This window comes from Pinus tabuliformis, chromosome 3_1 (assembly GCF_031772625.1).
Source record: "Pinus tabuliformis cultivar Carrire ecotype Pingquan chromosome 3_1, CPIR1, whole genome shotgun sequence".
In the NCBI taxonomy this organism is placed as follows: domain Eukaryota; kingdom Viridiplantae; phylum Streptophyta; class Pinopsida; order Pinales; family Pinaceae; genus Pinus; species Pinus tabuliformis.
In genome coordinates, this window is record NC_142301.1 from 622,554,482 (window position 1) to 622,568,997 (window position 14,516).

Below are 14,516 nucleotides of genomic sequence, written 5' to 3' on the forward strand. Positions count from 1 at the left end.
GAAAAAGTGGTGCATTTTTACAAACATGGAATAATTTCTACATGGACACCTATTACTAGATTTTGTAGGAATAATGAATCAAACAATAGAATTAGTTTTACAAGAGAACAATTTCCTGTTCAACTAGCATGTGCACAAACTATACATCGATCACAAGGATTAACAATGGAAAAATTGGCTTTTGACCCAAAATGGGTTAGGAAACATGGAGTTGTTTATATTGCACTTTCGCGTGACAAATATATTAAGTTATTGTATTTATTAAAGAAATTGGAACATAGTAACTTTTCCCTCAATGAAAAAGTTTCTATTGACCTAAATAGACTTAGACAAAATTCCTCCTATGAAATTGAATATAGCATATATCAAAATAATACAAATAACTATTTTACAATATGTTCATTGAACACTCGTAGTTTGTCCTTGAATTTCAAAGATATCATTGCTGACTATGATCTAATGAGTGTTGACATTCTTTGTTTCCAAGAAACAAAATAAAAATTGGCTCCATCGAATCCATTATTGTATAGAAAATATTACTACATAAATTTATACCATTTACATGGAATTCTCACATAGTATAGAAAAATATTGTGGTTTAGAATAATTTCAAATATATATATATATATATATATATATATATATATTGCACCAAATGCAAACATTGAAGAAATAATTAATTTCATTAAATTCATTTTAGAGCACACATGTAACAACTACCCAATTGTGCTTGTTGGTGATTTCAATTTGGACATGTTGCAAATTAGCCATCAACAAAAAAAACTAATTCCATTTATGCGAAATAATGGTTTTAATTTTCATACAAAAAAACCAACTAACTATAGCTCAATGCTAGATCACTTTTGGACAAGTATTTCAACTAGTATTGTTTCTTTCCATGTCTTTGATGCTTATTGGATGTATCATCATTCAATTTGTCTTACCGTATCTTTGTTGTCACGTTGAGTCATTTTTCCAATGTTCATATTCTACAAGTTCATTGTTGGTTTGTCACAATATTTGTCACATTTGCAAATGTGCACCTTTGACATATGCCTTGATTTGCAAATACTAAAAAAAAATGCGCAACAAAAAACAAGAAGACAACAAAAACATGAAAATATAAAATTCCAGTAAGTCTTTGAACCATGAACATAAATTTGTTGTATTTGTATTGTGTAACTATAAATTTTTATGTGATGTTTGGTATGCAATTTACACATTTTCGTTCTCACTTTGTTGCATTTTTCTCCATTTACTGAATAGTATTATTTTCTTTATCTTGTAGTTCATATTTCATTATTTCTTGTACACGTGCTTTTGATTGAAAAAAAGAAGAGGTGCCAATCATAATTCTCAATGCCACATTTGCATAAGTGAACTATATTTATATTTGTCAATGAAGTCTATAAAACATTTTCTTTATTGTAACTTATGCATGATTACTACATAGCCACCAACAATGTCTAGTAGTACCATAAAATCATAATTCATGTATATATAATTTATCATGGTAAAGTATATATTGTTTTAAATGTTCATTATACACTTGTCTCTTATTTGATGACTTGCATTTTCGTTTTCTAGCAAGGATTGGTCTAGTCCATTGGAACAATATCATGGAAGCATCCATCTCTAGCAAACAAATATTGGAAGAAAAAAGGTGGAAAATGAGAATCTAGAAAGGTTAGGTTTGTGCTACATTGAATGTGTGTATAGTCAAATGACATGTTTGCATTAAATCAATGTCAGAAATTTTTGATACATATTGTTTTGTTTTGAATTTGCATATGAGTAGAGCAAAAATAATGGAACCATCATCCTCGTCAATCATTGAAATATGCTCCGGAGAAAATGCAATTTTTTTTTAAGGTGATATATTGGTTATTTATGGGCCGGGACAAACTAAGACTTCTAACTCTACTACAAAGGTGTGTCTGCTCCACGCTGATTTGGTTGATAGCCATGGCCAACTGACTATCACAGTGAACATGGGTGACAATCTCATAGAGTGTTTCAAAAGCATGTTTACTATTGGAAATAGTGTTCGAATTACAGATTTTAGAATAATAAACAAGGGTATTTATGAATGAGGAGACACAAAATGTTGCATAGTGTTACAAGACAAAACTACAGTTGAATCAATTACATAGGTTGAATCATACTCAATACTCAATACTCAATTACCTATTATTTAATATTGTTGGAAGATTTTGTGAAATACTCTTTGAGTACACCTATTTGCCATTTGATGTACTCAGTATAGAAGTATTATTCATCCACATAATCATGATACATTTAATAATGCACTCAAATTTTCTAGAACTGAAACTAATCTTCATGTATTGCACATTTTAATATTTTCATGTTAATATTATAATTAATCTCACAATGCATAATTTTCCCTATAGTTTTGTGCTTTTTAATCTTAGTATTTGTTTTATCATATGGTTTTTAAATAGTTCATTTTTCTACCCTTCTTATGAGTTTCGTATTATATTGTTCTTTTTCTTACAGGATGGTACAAGTTTCTATACTAGCTGACTGAATCCAAAAACTAGAAAAGCAACTATAATGTGAAACTGATTTCTAGGTAAACTAGGAAGTTATAAATAACATGTTTTACTCTTGTCCTTTTTCAACTTTTTTGCTTTACATTGATACTAAGGTATTTTTTTCACAATATGAATTAGGATATATTTATTTTTTCACTACGCCTATATAAGGTATCCTTATGTGTTTTAGCTCGATATTGATACCTAGTGAAATATAACTATTGTTATTGTAAATAAACAACAAAGAAAGAAAACATGCTTTCATGTACAAGGGAAAAACTTCTCTTTTTCACATATTAACCAATGTAAACATGGTTATGTTTTATCTGTGCTTATGTTGTCTCTGTTGCCAACGTCGCATGAAATTTCATGGTCCTCGAACCCTAGAACCACCATGTGTTTCAGATACTCTTCTATTGTCCTCGTTGTTAGCATAACAAAATTTGCAGGTTTGCCTTGTTTTTCATATCTCTTTGTATTTTCCAATTGAATTTAGCTAGAGGTATAGAAATGGTATTTCATAAGTGCGCTATGAATAATAATAAAAAATCATTTATAAACATTATGTTAATCGAAGGATCCTTAGACATTCAAAGTATATCTATGCAACCCTAATAAAAGTGCTAATTAGTATATTTTTGTTAACAAAGGAAAAAATGCATATCTTCTAATCATTGAGAAATATTCCAATTTCCTGCTGCTTTTTGAGGATTCTGATTGAAATAAAGACAAATGTTATCAGTGTTATTACCTTTCATGTCCCTAGTCAATGTTCATAGATTTTTTCTTGCTGATTTTGTAGTTATGCATTGTGCAAGGTAATCATAAATTTGTGCCACTGGAGAGAAAACTAGTAAAAAGCACGATAGCTATGATATCTACGGCGATCTTCGATATACTTTCCTTTGTTCAAATATTCAAAATCCAAAACCATCATTTCTCATTTGTTCATTTTACTTTGATATTCTTCTTATTCATTGCTTTCAGTGCAATATTGCTATACATGATACAAGTGTCTTCAAAGCATTTTGTCATAAAAACATTTTTGAATGCTCCGGAAAGAAAATCAAAGCATCCTTGTATTTTAGTTGAAGGAATAGTTCTATGTATAACAAGTATATAAAATGCTTTCGACTGCTTGAACAATTTGCTTCATGGTTACCAAAAATAGTCTACATTAGTAACTTTAACTATGACACATGTAAACAATTATTTAGAAATTATTTAGCCTTGATTGCTAGTTTAAGGTAACTAGAATAAAAAAGTTTATTTAGACATTTACTAGTCGAGTCTCTATTTCTAATATTAAGTGAATAACACACAAGAACTAAAGGTAGAATTGTATATGTCAGTCATGTTTCATTCTGAATTGTAGTTAACACATGACCATAAATTAATTGAACATAAGAAGCAATAAAAACCCTCTGTATTACTGCTAATCTTCATTGTGATTCGAAATAAAAAAATAATACTCACGCATTCCATGATACATGTTCTGTAATTTTTTGATACGCAAGATATAATTTAAAAATTCAGGAAATCATTAACGTTCTTGTTATTAGGTTTACACAAAACATTTTTTATTTCGCGCATGACAAAAAAAACCAAAATCATTAATTTTTTTTGTTTTTTGTTTTGAAGACTTAAGTCGCAGAATTGATCAAGAAACATTTTGTAAAAAAAAATTAACCTCTTGACTACCCGACCTTCTGACCAGGCGATTAGAAAGTCAGGATGACTAGGAATTTTATTATAAATAATCCAATCAACCTCGAGAACCCAACATTTCCTAACCTCCAAACTATCTATCCAAGTGAAACCACTTGACTGTGATATAGTCAGGATTGGGATATAATACATGATTCACAAAATAAAAACAAAATGCTCAACTATCTGACCTCTGAACGTTATTAATGACACAATAAAGACAAATGCTGACTATAATATAGTTGGAATCGAGATATAACAAATTGATCATAAAATAAGAAAATGCCCGACTAGTCAACCACCCCACCTCCAGTCCGTTTAATCATGAAAAGAAAATACTCTTTTTGTTGATTTGTGTGCAGTGTTATTTTGATAAAGATTTTGAAATTTGTCATTTCACATTCAATTTATTATTTTTTAAATCAATAATAATCTTTTTAATGCTTTCTCAATTCCCGGAAACAAAAACAGTTGGCCTATTTACAGGGAATTTATGCACACATTCATTTTATTATTGTATTATGCCTGCATGTTGATCCAAAATTGATCAATGGATCCAGAAAAGCCAAACATTCCAAGTTTTTGGATTCAAGAAAAAGAAATGCCATCGTGCACAACTTGCAAAAACAATCCCAATGTAACTTGAATGGGAAAAAATGGTCTTCATATGAAGGAAAAAATGGACTCCAAAGTTTGTGGCAAATAGCTAAAGAAATTGGGTCTTTGTAGGAAAAGTGGCAGTATTTCAACATGACACATGGTAGTCAACGCAGGTTAAAGTCATCGCAAGCAGTCAAAGTCAACATTGCAGGTCAATAGGTAGGGTGAGGGCTCAAACCCCTGACCTCCATTTCAACACTACAAAACATTACCAATGATCCAAGCATTTGATTTATTAATACATAGGTGGATATATGTATTTAGGGTCATGTTGTATGGTTAATGGGGGGAAGGTTTGGTGGATCCCCACAACTTTGGTGGCCTTGCCAAACCCCGAGCTATTTTAATGACAACTAGATGCCAAACTGCAACACCATATCCAAATTCGTCGGAGTTCTAAACCATATGTTATGTTTAACAAAAAACATTGTTGGGGAAAGTCAACATATATGCCATCATTGTTGGAGTTACAATGATATTTGACCACATAGCCCTAACCACCAGATTTTGGAAACTATATGCCACGAGTTTCAAAGTGATGCCACCGCCGAACCATAGGATATATCATATATGCCTACAATCTAATTTTTAAACATTGGTTATGTTTACGTAGGGTATATGTTATGTTAATGCCACCGACACACTAAGGTTTTAACCATATGCCATGTTGCATATTTCTATTGCACCAAGGGTATATTAAAGCAAAAACTTTGGTATATATTGTTAAAAACAAATATTTTGTATTTAATAAGCCTATATTTGGTTAGTCACAAAATTATGAATATGTAATGTTATGTCGTGGAAAATATACAACAGAGAAGTTTTTGAGCATGTACAGGTAGTGAAGCTTAGAACTTTGAAGGCAATTTGGGGGATATCTAGGAAGCCTTTTTCAGAACCAAGAGGTGCTACATGATTGTGATACAGAGCAGTTTGTGGCAAAATTGTTCAAGATTGTATATGAAGCAATTTTCTTTTACGTATTTATGTTTTTGAAGATTTAATATAAAGGCCTCCCCATTGAAGATCAGGGCCCAGAGATGTAGGCTTGAAGATAGCCGAACTTTGTTAACAAACTTTTGGTGTCATTGTGTTAATGTGCTTGCTATTATATTCTCTGAATTGCTACAATTTCTATTTTCAAGTTCTTATACTCAATTTCAAGTTTTAAAGAAATTTTAAATGGTGTTTTTAAAAGTCATGCATTAACACTTTTTAAAAGATAATAAATCATGTTTCAATAAAATATCAGATCTGGGATCACATGTTTACAGGGAATCTAGATAGGATTTTAAGATTTTAGGGTATTGTGCCTACATCCTATCTTATGAAATATTGTTCAGAGAAATTTGAATTAAGTAAATCATGTACTAGTTCCAAAATACTCTTTGTAAGCATAAACTTATTTGTTTTAGAGATTCCTCAGTGCAATTTCAAATTTTAAATTTGCAAAACTTATTTATGTTGTACTAGCATTTATAGGTCATAAAATGAAAAAAAATTAAACTCTCCAGCAGAAAATCTAATATCTTAAGGTCTTTTGCCTAAATTTTTTTCTATTAGCTCTTGTTCGAAGAAGTTTTGAATTAAGGCAACACAGTACCAGTTTAAAAAAATTATGTGTAATTATAATGTTATTTTTTTTACAAATTGCTCAATCCAATTCCAAATTTTGAATAATGAAAACTTATATATTCTTTCTTAATTTTTACATCTCTTAAAATTCTAAAAAATACAAAATCTCCAACTGCAAATTCAAGATTTTAGGGTGTTCTGGTTGCTTTCTCATTTGTTAAGTCCTGTTGCAAGAATCATTGAATTAAGGAAACACAGTGCCAATTTCAAAAAATTCCGTGTAAGCGTAACATTATTTCTTTTACAAATTCTTGAATTCAATTTCAAATTTTAAATAAGCATAAGTTATATGTCCTCTATTACTGTTTACAGGTTATATAATGGGGGAAAATGGAAAATTTGCAGTCACAAAACAACAAATAGAGAAAATTAAATAAAATATTAAGAGCATGGATGTTGGAGCTATACAAGTGAACTTCGATGCATTACTCATGTCAGATTCAACCTACAAGATGAAAAAGGTAGGTACGATGACTTGGCAAGAGATATTTGAATTCTTTGAGTGAAGAGAATGGTTAAAAATCCCAAGAGCTACTGGAAAAAAGACCAAACGATTTGAAGTAATCAGAGCAATAAAGTTACAAAAAGTAACAACTAGGATGAGCATGTTTCCCTATTATGACGTGATTTCATGGATTCTCTCTCGTGCTGATATGAAAACCCGAACAATATTTAATCATCAAGAAATTGTGATATGGAAATATGAAGTGTTATCAGCCATATATAATCTCAGTCCCCCACAAATCCTACTCGATTTTGAGTTCCTTTGGAAGTTTTGGAGTATTTTTTAAAAGAAATGTCAATAGAATTATGATATAGTAATTGGAGTGTAGAAAATATGTTATAGGTTAAGCCAATAATGCAATATAAATCAAAGCATAATACTATAACCTACTTCTACTGTCAATTTGCAGAAGCTTAAAGATTAGCCTGAACAATATAACTAGAAGAAGAAGAATCAATAGCACAATACACATGAAAATACTTTGGGGAAAGCCTCAGATAAAAACCCCACACTATTGTATTATCATACATGGTGACATAGGAATTATACAAAGCCTTAGCTCTCACAGCTAGCCAGCTCTAAGTACAATGCTCACATGTGCTCATAGGAAATATTGGCTTCTCTCCAGCCTTCCTCTCTACCCTCCAAGCTCCTATTTCCTTGCGTTGTTCCTTGTGGATGATTAACCTATTACCAAGTGGAAAAACAAGCCTTCAAAATTGCGCAATCCTCAAAGATGAATCCTTGACTGCATGCATGAGATTTCTCCATGAGAAAACACATGCAACTGATAGTACACTGTCCTTGAACATTAATCTCAACTAGGTCTTTCTTAGAATAGACATGCATGAGTTTCTGATGAGGGAATCTTTTGTTAACTAGAGTAGCACTAGTTGAGTGCATTAGTGCATCAACTCACTGATAACTCACTATTAGTTCCTCAAAAAGTTTGGAACAAATTTAATTGGACTTAACTCAGTAAACTGAGTTAACTAATTACAATTCAAATATAACTCAATATTATCTCCTTAATTTAAGGGATAACTCTTGCATGACTTTAGAAGGACTTCTAACTTGAATTTCTCCAACTAATTAATTTAAAATAAATTAATTAATTATTTCCAAGTAACTGTTAAGATTAAATTCAATTTTAATTCACAATTTAATTCAAGGACAAATTAAATTGGAATATTCCTTTTTCCATATTTCAACACTCCCTCTCAGCAAGAAAGGGATTATCTTCCACCCCGATCCCGTCTTTATGGAACTCAAATTTAGACTTTGACAATGCCTCTATCAAAATGTCAGCATCTTGATTCTTTGTTGAAATATATTCCAGCAACATGATCCTCCTCAACTTGTGGAAAGCCATGGGCAACAAATATTGCCTTATTCTTCTCCACACTACCATTAGTAGCTTGATTTACCTTGTAAAGACAACAGGAACTCACAACTAACTCATTCTCCGGTCTCAGAACCACATCCCAAACATTGTTACAAACTATGGAGTCATACTCCTCCACCATAGCATCAACCCAAATCGGCTGCTGCACTTCTTCCTCAAAGGAAGATGGCTCGATCTCAACAAATTCCCCAACAAGGGCCATTTATCCAGTGTACCTCTTAGGTGACCTCCTTTGTCTGCACTAAGAAGATGGTGCTCCCACATTCTCTTTGGCATCCTTCAACAATCTATTAGCTTCTCTTGTGCACTTCCATCTATCTCTAGAAGACTCTACTTGAGTGGATGTCTCCACTCCTGGAACCTCTATATGCGGCTTCTTCGCATCATTCTGAGGCTCCTCCTCCTTAGGAACCAACAGTTCCTCCACAACCTGTAGTTGGAGCTTCCTCTCAAGGGAAACTCGCATGGCCTTCTGCTCATCATACATGAGATCTATGCGAACCACTTTCCTCTGACTGGTACGCAGGTACACCTGATAGTTGTGAGGTGATCAGTGTACCCCACAAATATCCCCAACTCTTATGTCAGCTCAAGCTTCTTCTATGCATCCTTTGTCACGTGAAAATATACCAATGAGCCCAAGATCTTGAAGTGACCCACATCTGGTCTCTTACAGGAGAAAACTTCCTCTGGTGTCTTCATCCCACGTATGTGATGCGGGCTTCTAGTTTGCAAATAGACTGTTGTGTTGCATGCCTCAACCCACAAGTGAAGTGGTAGTTCTTGGTCATGTAGCATTGCCCGTGCTGCCCCTACAATAGTTATGTTCTTTCTCTCAGCCACCCCATTCTATTGTGGGTTATGAGGTGCCGTCAACTCTCATTTAATTCCTTCCACTGCACAGAGGTCCTTAAACTCTTGAGAGACATATTATCCATCGTTGTCACTTCTCAAGGCCTTTACCTTCTTCCCTGACTCTTTATCGACCAAATCTTTGAACTCACAAAACTTTGTGAAAGTTTGGTCCTTCTTCTGCATGAAATAAATCCAACATTTACGAGAATAGTCATCAATGAAAATCACATAATACCTTTGCTTCGTCGTGGGTGCCATTGAGAGTGGTCCACATAAATCAGTATGAAATCGCTCTAAGATAGCCTCTGCTCGACTGTCTTGATCATGAAATGAAGATTGGGTGTACTTTCCCAAGGTACAACCTTTGTGTGTGTCAACTTGCTCAAGTTTACCTTTGGGAAGTCTTGTAGATTTCTACTCCATTATCTTCAAAGCCCCATGATGCAAATGGCCCAACCGCCTGTGCCACAACCCGCCGATGTCTTGGCTTTGCACCAATTTTTCTTTCATACTCAATGCTTCACAATTATCTACCTCTAGTTTATGGAGATTCTTCACCCAAATCCCTATCCTCTTGGTCTGACCGATGGCTATGTGTCTTAGGAACGCCTTTCCTTTACTGAAGACAACATCGTAGTATTTGTCCTCCAACATCACAACTGATACCAAGTTCTTCTTCAGTCCAGGCACATACATCACATTTTTCAAGGTGAGAGGAGCTCCATGCTCCCTCTGAAAAGAAACTGTGCCTACTCCTAAAAATATTATATGTTCCATTGTCACCCATTTCTATGCACATCTGGAGGTCTTTTTCCTCCAAGGCACTAAATAATTTTTTATCACCGATCATGTGGAATGAGACTCCACTGTCAAGATACTAGACACAACCCATCATCGATGACACCATGCATGCGATGAGGGTAAAGTCCATTTCGAACTCAGAGGCTAATGCCTCACCTTCTAATCCTTTCGAGGATCCCTTCTTGGACTTCTTCGATGGGCAATTAGTCGCATAATGTCCCATCTTGTGACAATTAAATCATCTTACTTTAGACATGTCACCCTTCTTCCCTCCATGAGAAGAATTTGATTTGAAATGGGAAGTCTTCCCCTTCCCTTTCCTTGCCTTGCTTGCTAAGGCCAGATTTTCTTCATCATCATTCTTGGATGAAGAACCATCTCGTGTTCTCCTCCTGCATAAGATCCAACCACAGTCATTCCCAATCTAGTAGTCTCTCCCTTCCATTCACAGAGACCTAGTAGCTATTCCAACTCTTTGGATGACCAAGGAGAGCGAGGCTCACCATATCATCATCAACAGTAGTTATTCTACACTGCCAATCTCATCTCTGCAGGTGGTGAGCTTGTTCAAGTATGTGGAAATAGTATCGCCCTTCTCCATATTGATTCTTCGAAGCTTATCCTTGAACACCAATTTTCTCTGGTCGCTATTGTTGTAAATGAGGTCATTCAATGTCTTCCACATTGAAAATGGAGTATCCTTCCCATGGAGACTTGAGACAATATGGTCTGGAACTCCCTCAAGGATGATCCGTCTCGCCTTCACAACACACTTCTTCCACTCAGCCAGCTCTTGTGCATTAGTTGAAGCTGGTTTTGGGATTTCTTTATCAATGAATTCCTTCAAGCCATTGTCTTCTAATACAACCTCCATTCTATCTTTCCATGCTATGTAATTCGAGCTACCTTCCAAGGCACACTCGAGTCTCAAGCCATAGAACACCATTGGCCAACCTCGAAGTATGATATGAATTCGAATTGCACCTACAACCCTGAACTTCAAACTTCAAATTCTCTTCTCAGTATACTGTTCACAGCTCTGATACCATGTAGAAAATCTATGATAGGTTAACCCAATAATGCAATATAAATCAAAGCAGAATACCATAACCTACTTCTACGATCAATTTGCAGAAGCTTAAAGATCGAGTTGAACAATATAACCAGAAGAAGAAGAATCAATGGCATAATACACATGAAAATACTTTGGGGAAAGCCTCAGATAAAAACCCCACACTATTTTATTATCATACATGGTGGAAATACATAGGAATTATATAAAGGCTTAGCTCTCACAACTAGTTGGCTCTCAGTACAATCCTTATAGATGCTCATAGGAAATCTTGGCTTCTCTCCAGACTTCCTCTCTACCCTCCAAGCTCCTATTTCCTTGCATTGTTCCTTGTGGATGATTAGCCTATTACCAAGTGGAAAAGCAAGCCTTCAAAACTGCGCAATCCTCAAGGATGAATCCTTGACTGCATGCATGAGTTTTCTCCATGAGAAAACACATGAAACTAATAATACACTATCCTTGAACATTAATCTCAATTGGGTTTTTCTTAGAATAGACATGCATGAGTTTCTGATGAGGGAATCTTCAGTTAACTGGAGTAGCACTAGTTGAGTGCATTAATGCATCAACTGACTGTTAACTCAATATTAGTTCCTTAAATAGTTTGGAACTAATTTAACTGGACTTAACTGATTAAACTGAGTTAACTAATTACAACTCAAATATAACTCAATCTTATCTCCTTAATTTAAGGGATAACTCTTTCATGACTTCAGAAAGACTTCTAACTTGAATTTCTACAACTAATTAATTTAAAATAAATTAATCAGTTATTTCCATGTAGATGTTAAGACTAAATTCGATTTTAATTCACAATTTAATTCAAGGACAAATTAAATTTGAATATTCTTGTTGCCATATTTCAACATGGAGGAAGGTTGAGAGAAGAAGGAGAAGGTTTCATACTCAAAGGAAAAAAGGACTATCCAATAGCTATTTTTAAGAAGTCTGTTAGATTACTTATTAAAATGCTAAGAACATTATATGGCGAACAATATCCTAAGCATTGTAAAATTAAATGGATCCTAATAATCCATAGGATTTTGAATGAGGGAAAACACCTAAATTGGGCTGACCCGTTGTCACATAATATCACAGATTCAATGAAGTTATCAGTGTCATCTTCCCCCGAGTTCAATTATATTTTATGTATGTCTTCCTATTTGTTAGATGTTGGTATTTACTTAGTCCCTTTCCCATCATGAAATGGAATTACCTATCTCACTAGCAACTATCAATCGAAAACTATGATCCTATTCTATGTGAATCTAATTTCAAATACCATTTTTATGATATTTTCCACTATGTTTTTGTTCCTTTGCATCAAGCCCTATTTGGAACAATACCTCCAAGAATAAGTGATAATCTTAAATAAGGCCTAGAATCAATAGGTCATTATTTTGTTGAAGAATTATTTTCCTACATTAGAGTTTTTGGCAGCAAAGCTGGTCCCCATCTTCTACCCTGATATATTTCAGAAGTGGCTAATCAAACTATTTTATATGTACAAGCCATAAAGTTGAGTAAGATACAAAAGAAAATCTAGCCTAATTTCCCAATAAATTTGGTGACATTAATATTTGAGACAAAGGGCACAGAATCATAAAAGCCACAAACCTTGAATAAATTTAGTTATTTACTCTTCCCCATTATAACTATGATTCTAAAGGTTTCATTGGAAATCATTATATAACAATAAGCTATATTAAAATTTTTATTCATCACGAACCACCTTTTGATGAGGCTTTTATATGTATTTTTTATTTTGAGCAAGTTGTCCAAAGAAGCAATGTCCTACATAGTGAACCAAGATGACAATTGCAAGAACTTAGAGGGGAAATGTACGAAAAATTTCTACAGAAGAAAGCTCCACACCTCAACATTTCATTCTAAGAGTTAAAGTGTACTAAATTTTTGTAATTTAATTTCAATGAACTCACTTTAGAGGTTTCTATTTTTCTTGGAAGGGAAAAGCAGTAGAAATTGAAGAATTAAAAGGATTTATTATCACAGGCGAAGAAGACGAATCCACATTAATACAAAATATGAAAGAGTATCAGGAAACTACATGAATATCAAAGACTTCACAAAAGGAAGACACAACTAAACAAGAGATTATTTTCATTAATTCTCCTAAGAAAGCAGAGTAAGAGAAACCAGAAAGTGCAAAAGTCAAAGAAACAGAAGTAACCAAGGAGAAAGAAAAACAGATATCTACTGAAGCCAGTACTAAGGAACATGAGAAAAAAATAGAATCATATATCATACTGGATAGTATATCTATTGTATCTCCTCAGGCATCATTAACTTGATTTTCTAATAAGATTCCTTAGGAATCATTCTTGTTTAAACTGGTTTCTATATTAGAACCAATTGCAGATACTATTCCATCTTTGACACATTATTATTATAATAGTAAACCAAAATTAGTTGTCTGAAGAAAAAAGAAAAGAAACATGATACTCTCGAAACTGTATCTGAATTCAGCTGACAAGCTCAGGGTGACATAAAGGAAAAAGGTTAGGAATCCTGCCAAGCTTTAGCAACTTTTCTCAATTACAACCAGTATCATCTGAATGAGCTCGCAACTTCATATGACAAAAATTTACAAAAAATTAAAGTTTTAGAGGAAAAGTTGAAGAAAAATGAATTGTTTGGTGAAGAAAACTAGCAAGGACATTCTGCTAATTTAATTCAAGGATTTACTATAGAAAAATAAAACCTACATAAATATTTTTAGAAATAATCAGAACAAGTGAATGCAAAACATGGACAAGAGATTTGGGAATTGAGAAAATTAAATGAAGATCAAATCAGTATCTAGAAGAAATAAGCATAAAACAATTTTGTCATTATTGTCACAATTCTACAATAGGAAATTGAATCTCTTAAACATAAAGTGAATGAGAAACAAGAGGCAACACAAAGTCTCGATATTTTCGAAGATAAAGCTTTATAAATTTGTCCAATTTTAAGGAAGAATCAATCAAAGTTCTATAAAAAATGGATAAACTACTAATGGTTTATCAGGAAATTAAAGATTTAAGTGAAAGAATTGATTCATTGGTAGAAGAAGACAAATCAATTAAAATCAAGTTTCTCTCTATACTTGACTGGGAAAATAAATTTAATGTACTAAAATTCCAAGAGTTTCTAAGAGAGACAAAAGATTAATGCTTGCTTCACTAAATTATAGGGAGAGAGAAAAAAAAGAAATAAGAGAATGCATACAAATGACATATGACAAATGTTTATCAATTTGAGGAAAGGAACATACTTTATGAGATATTTTTTGACGTAAATCACATGATATTTCAT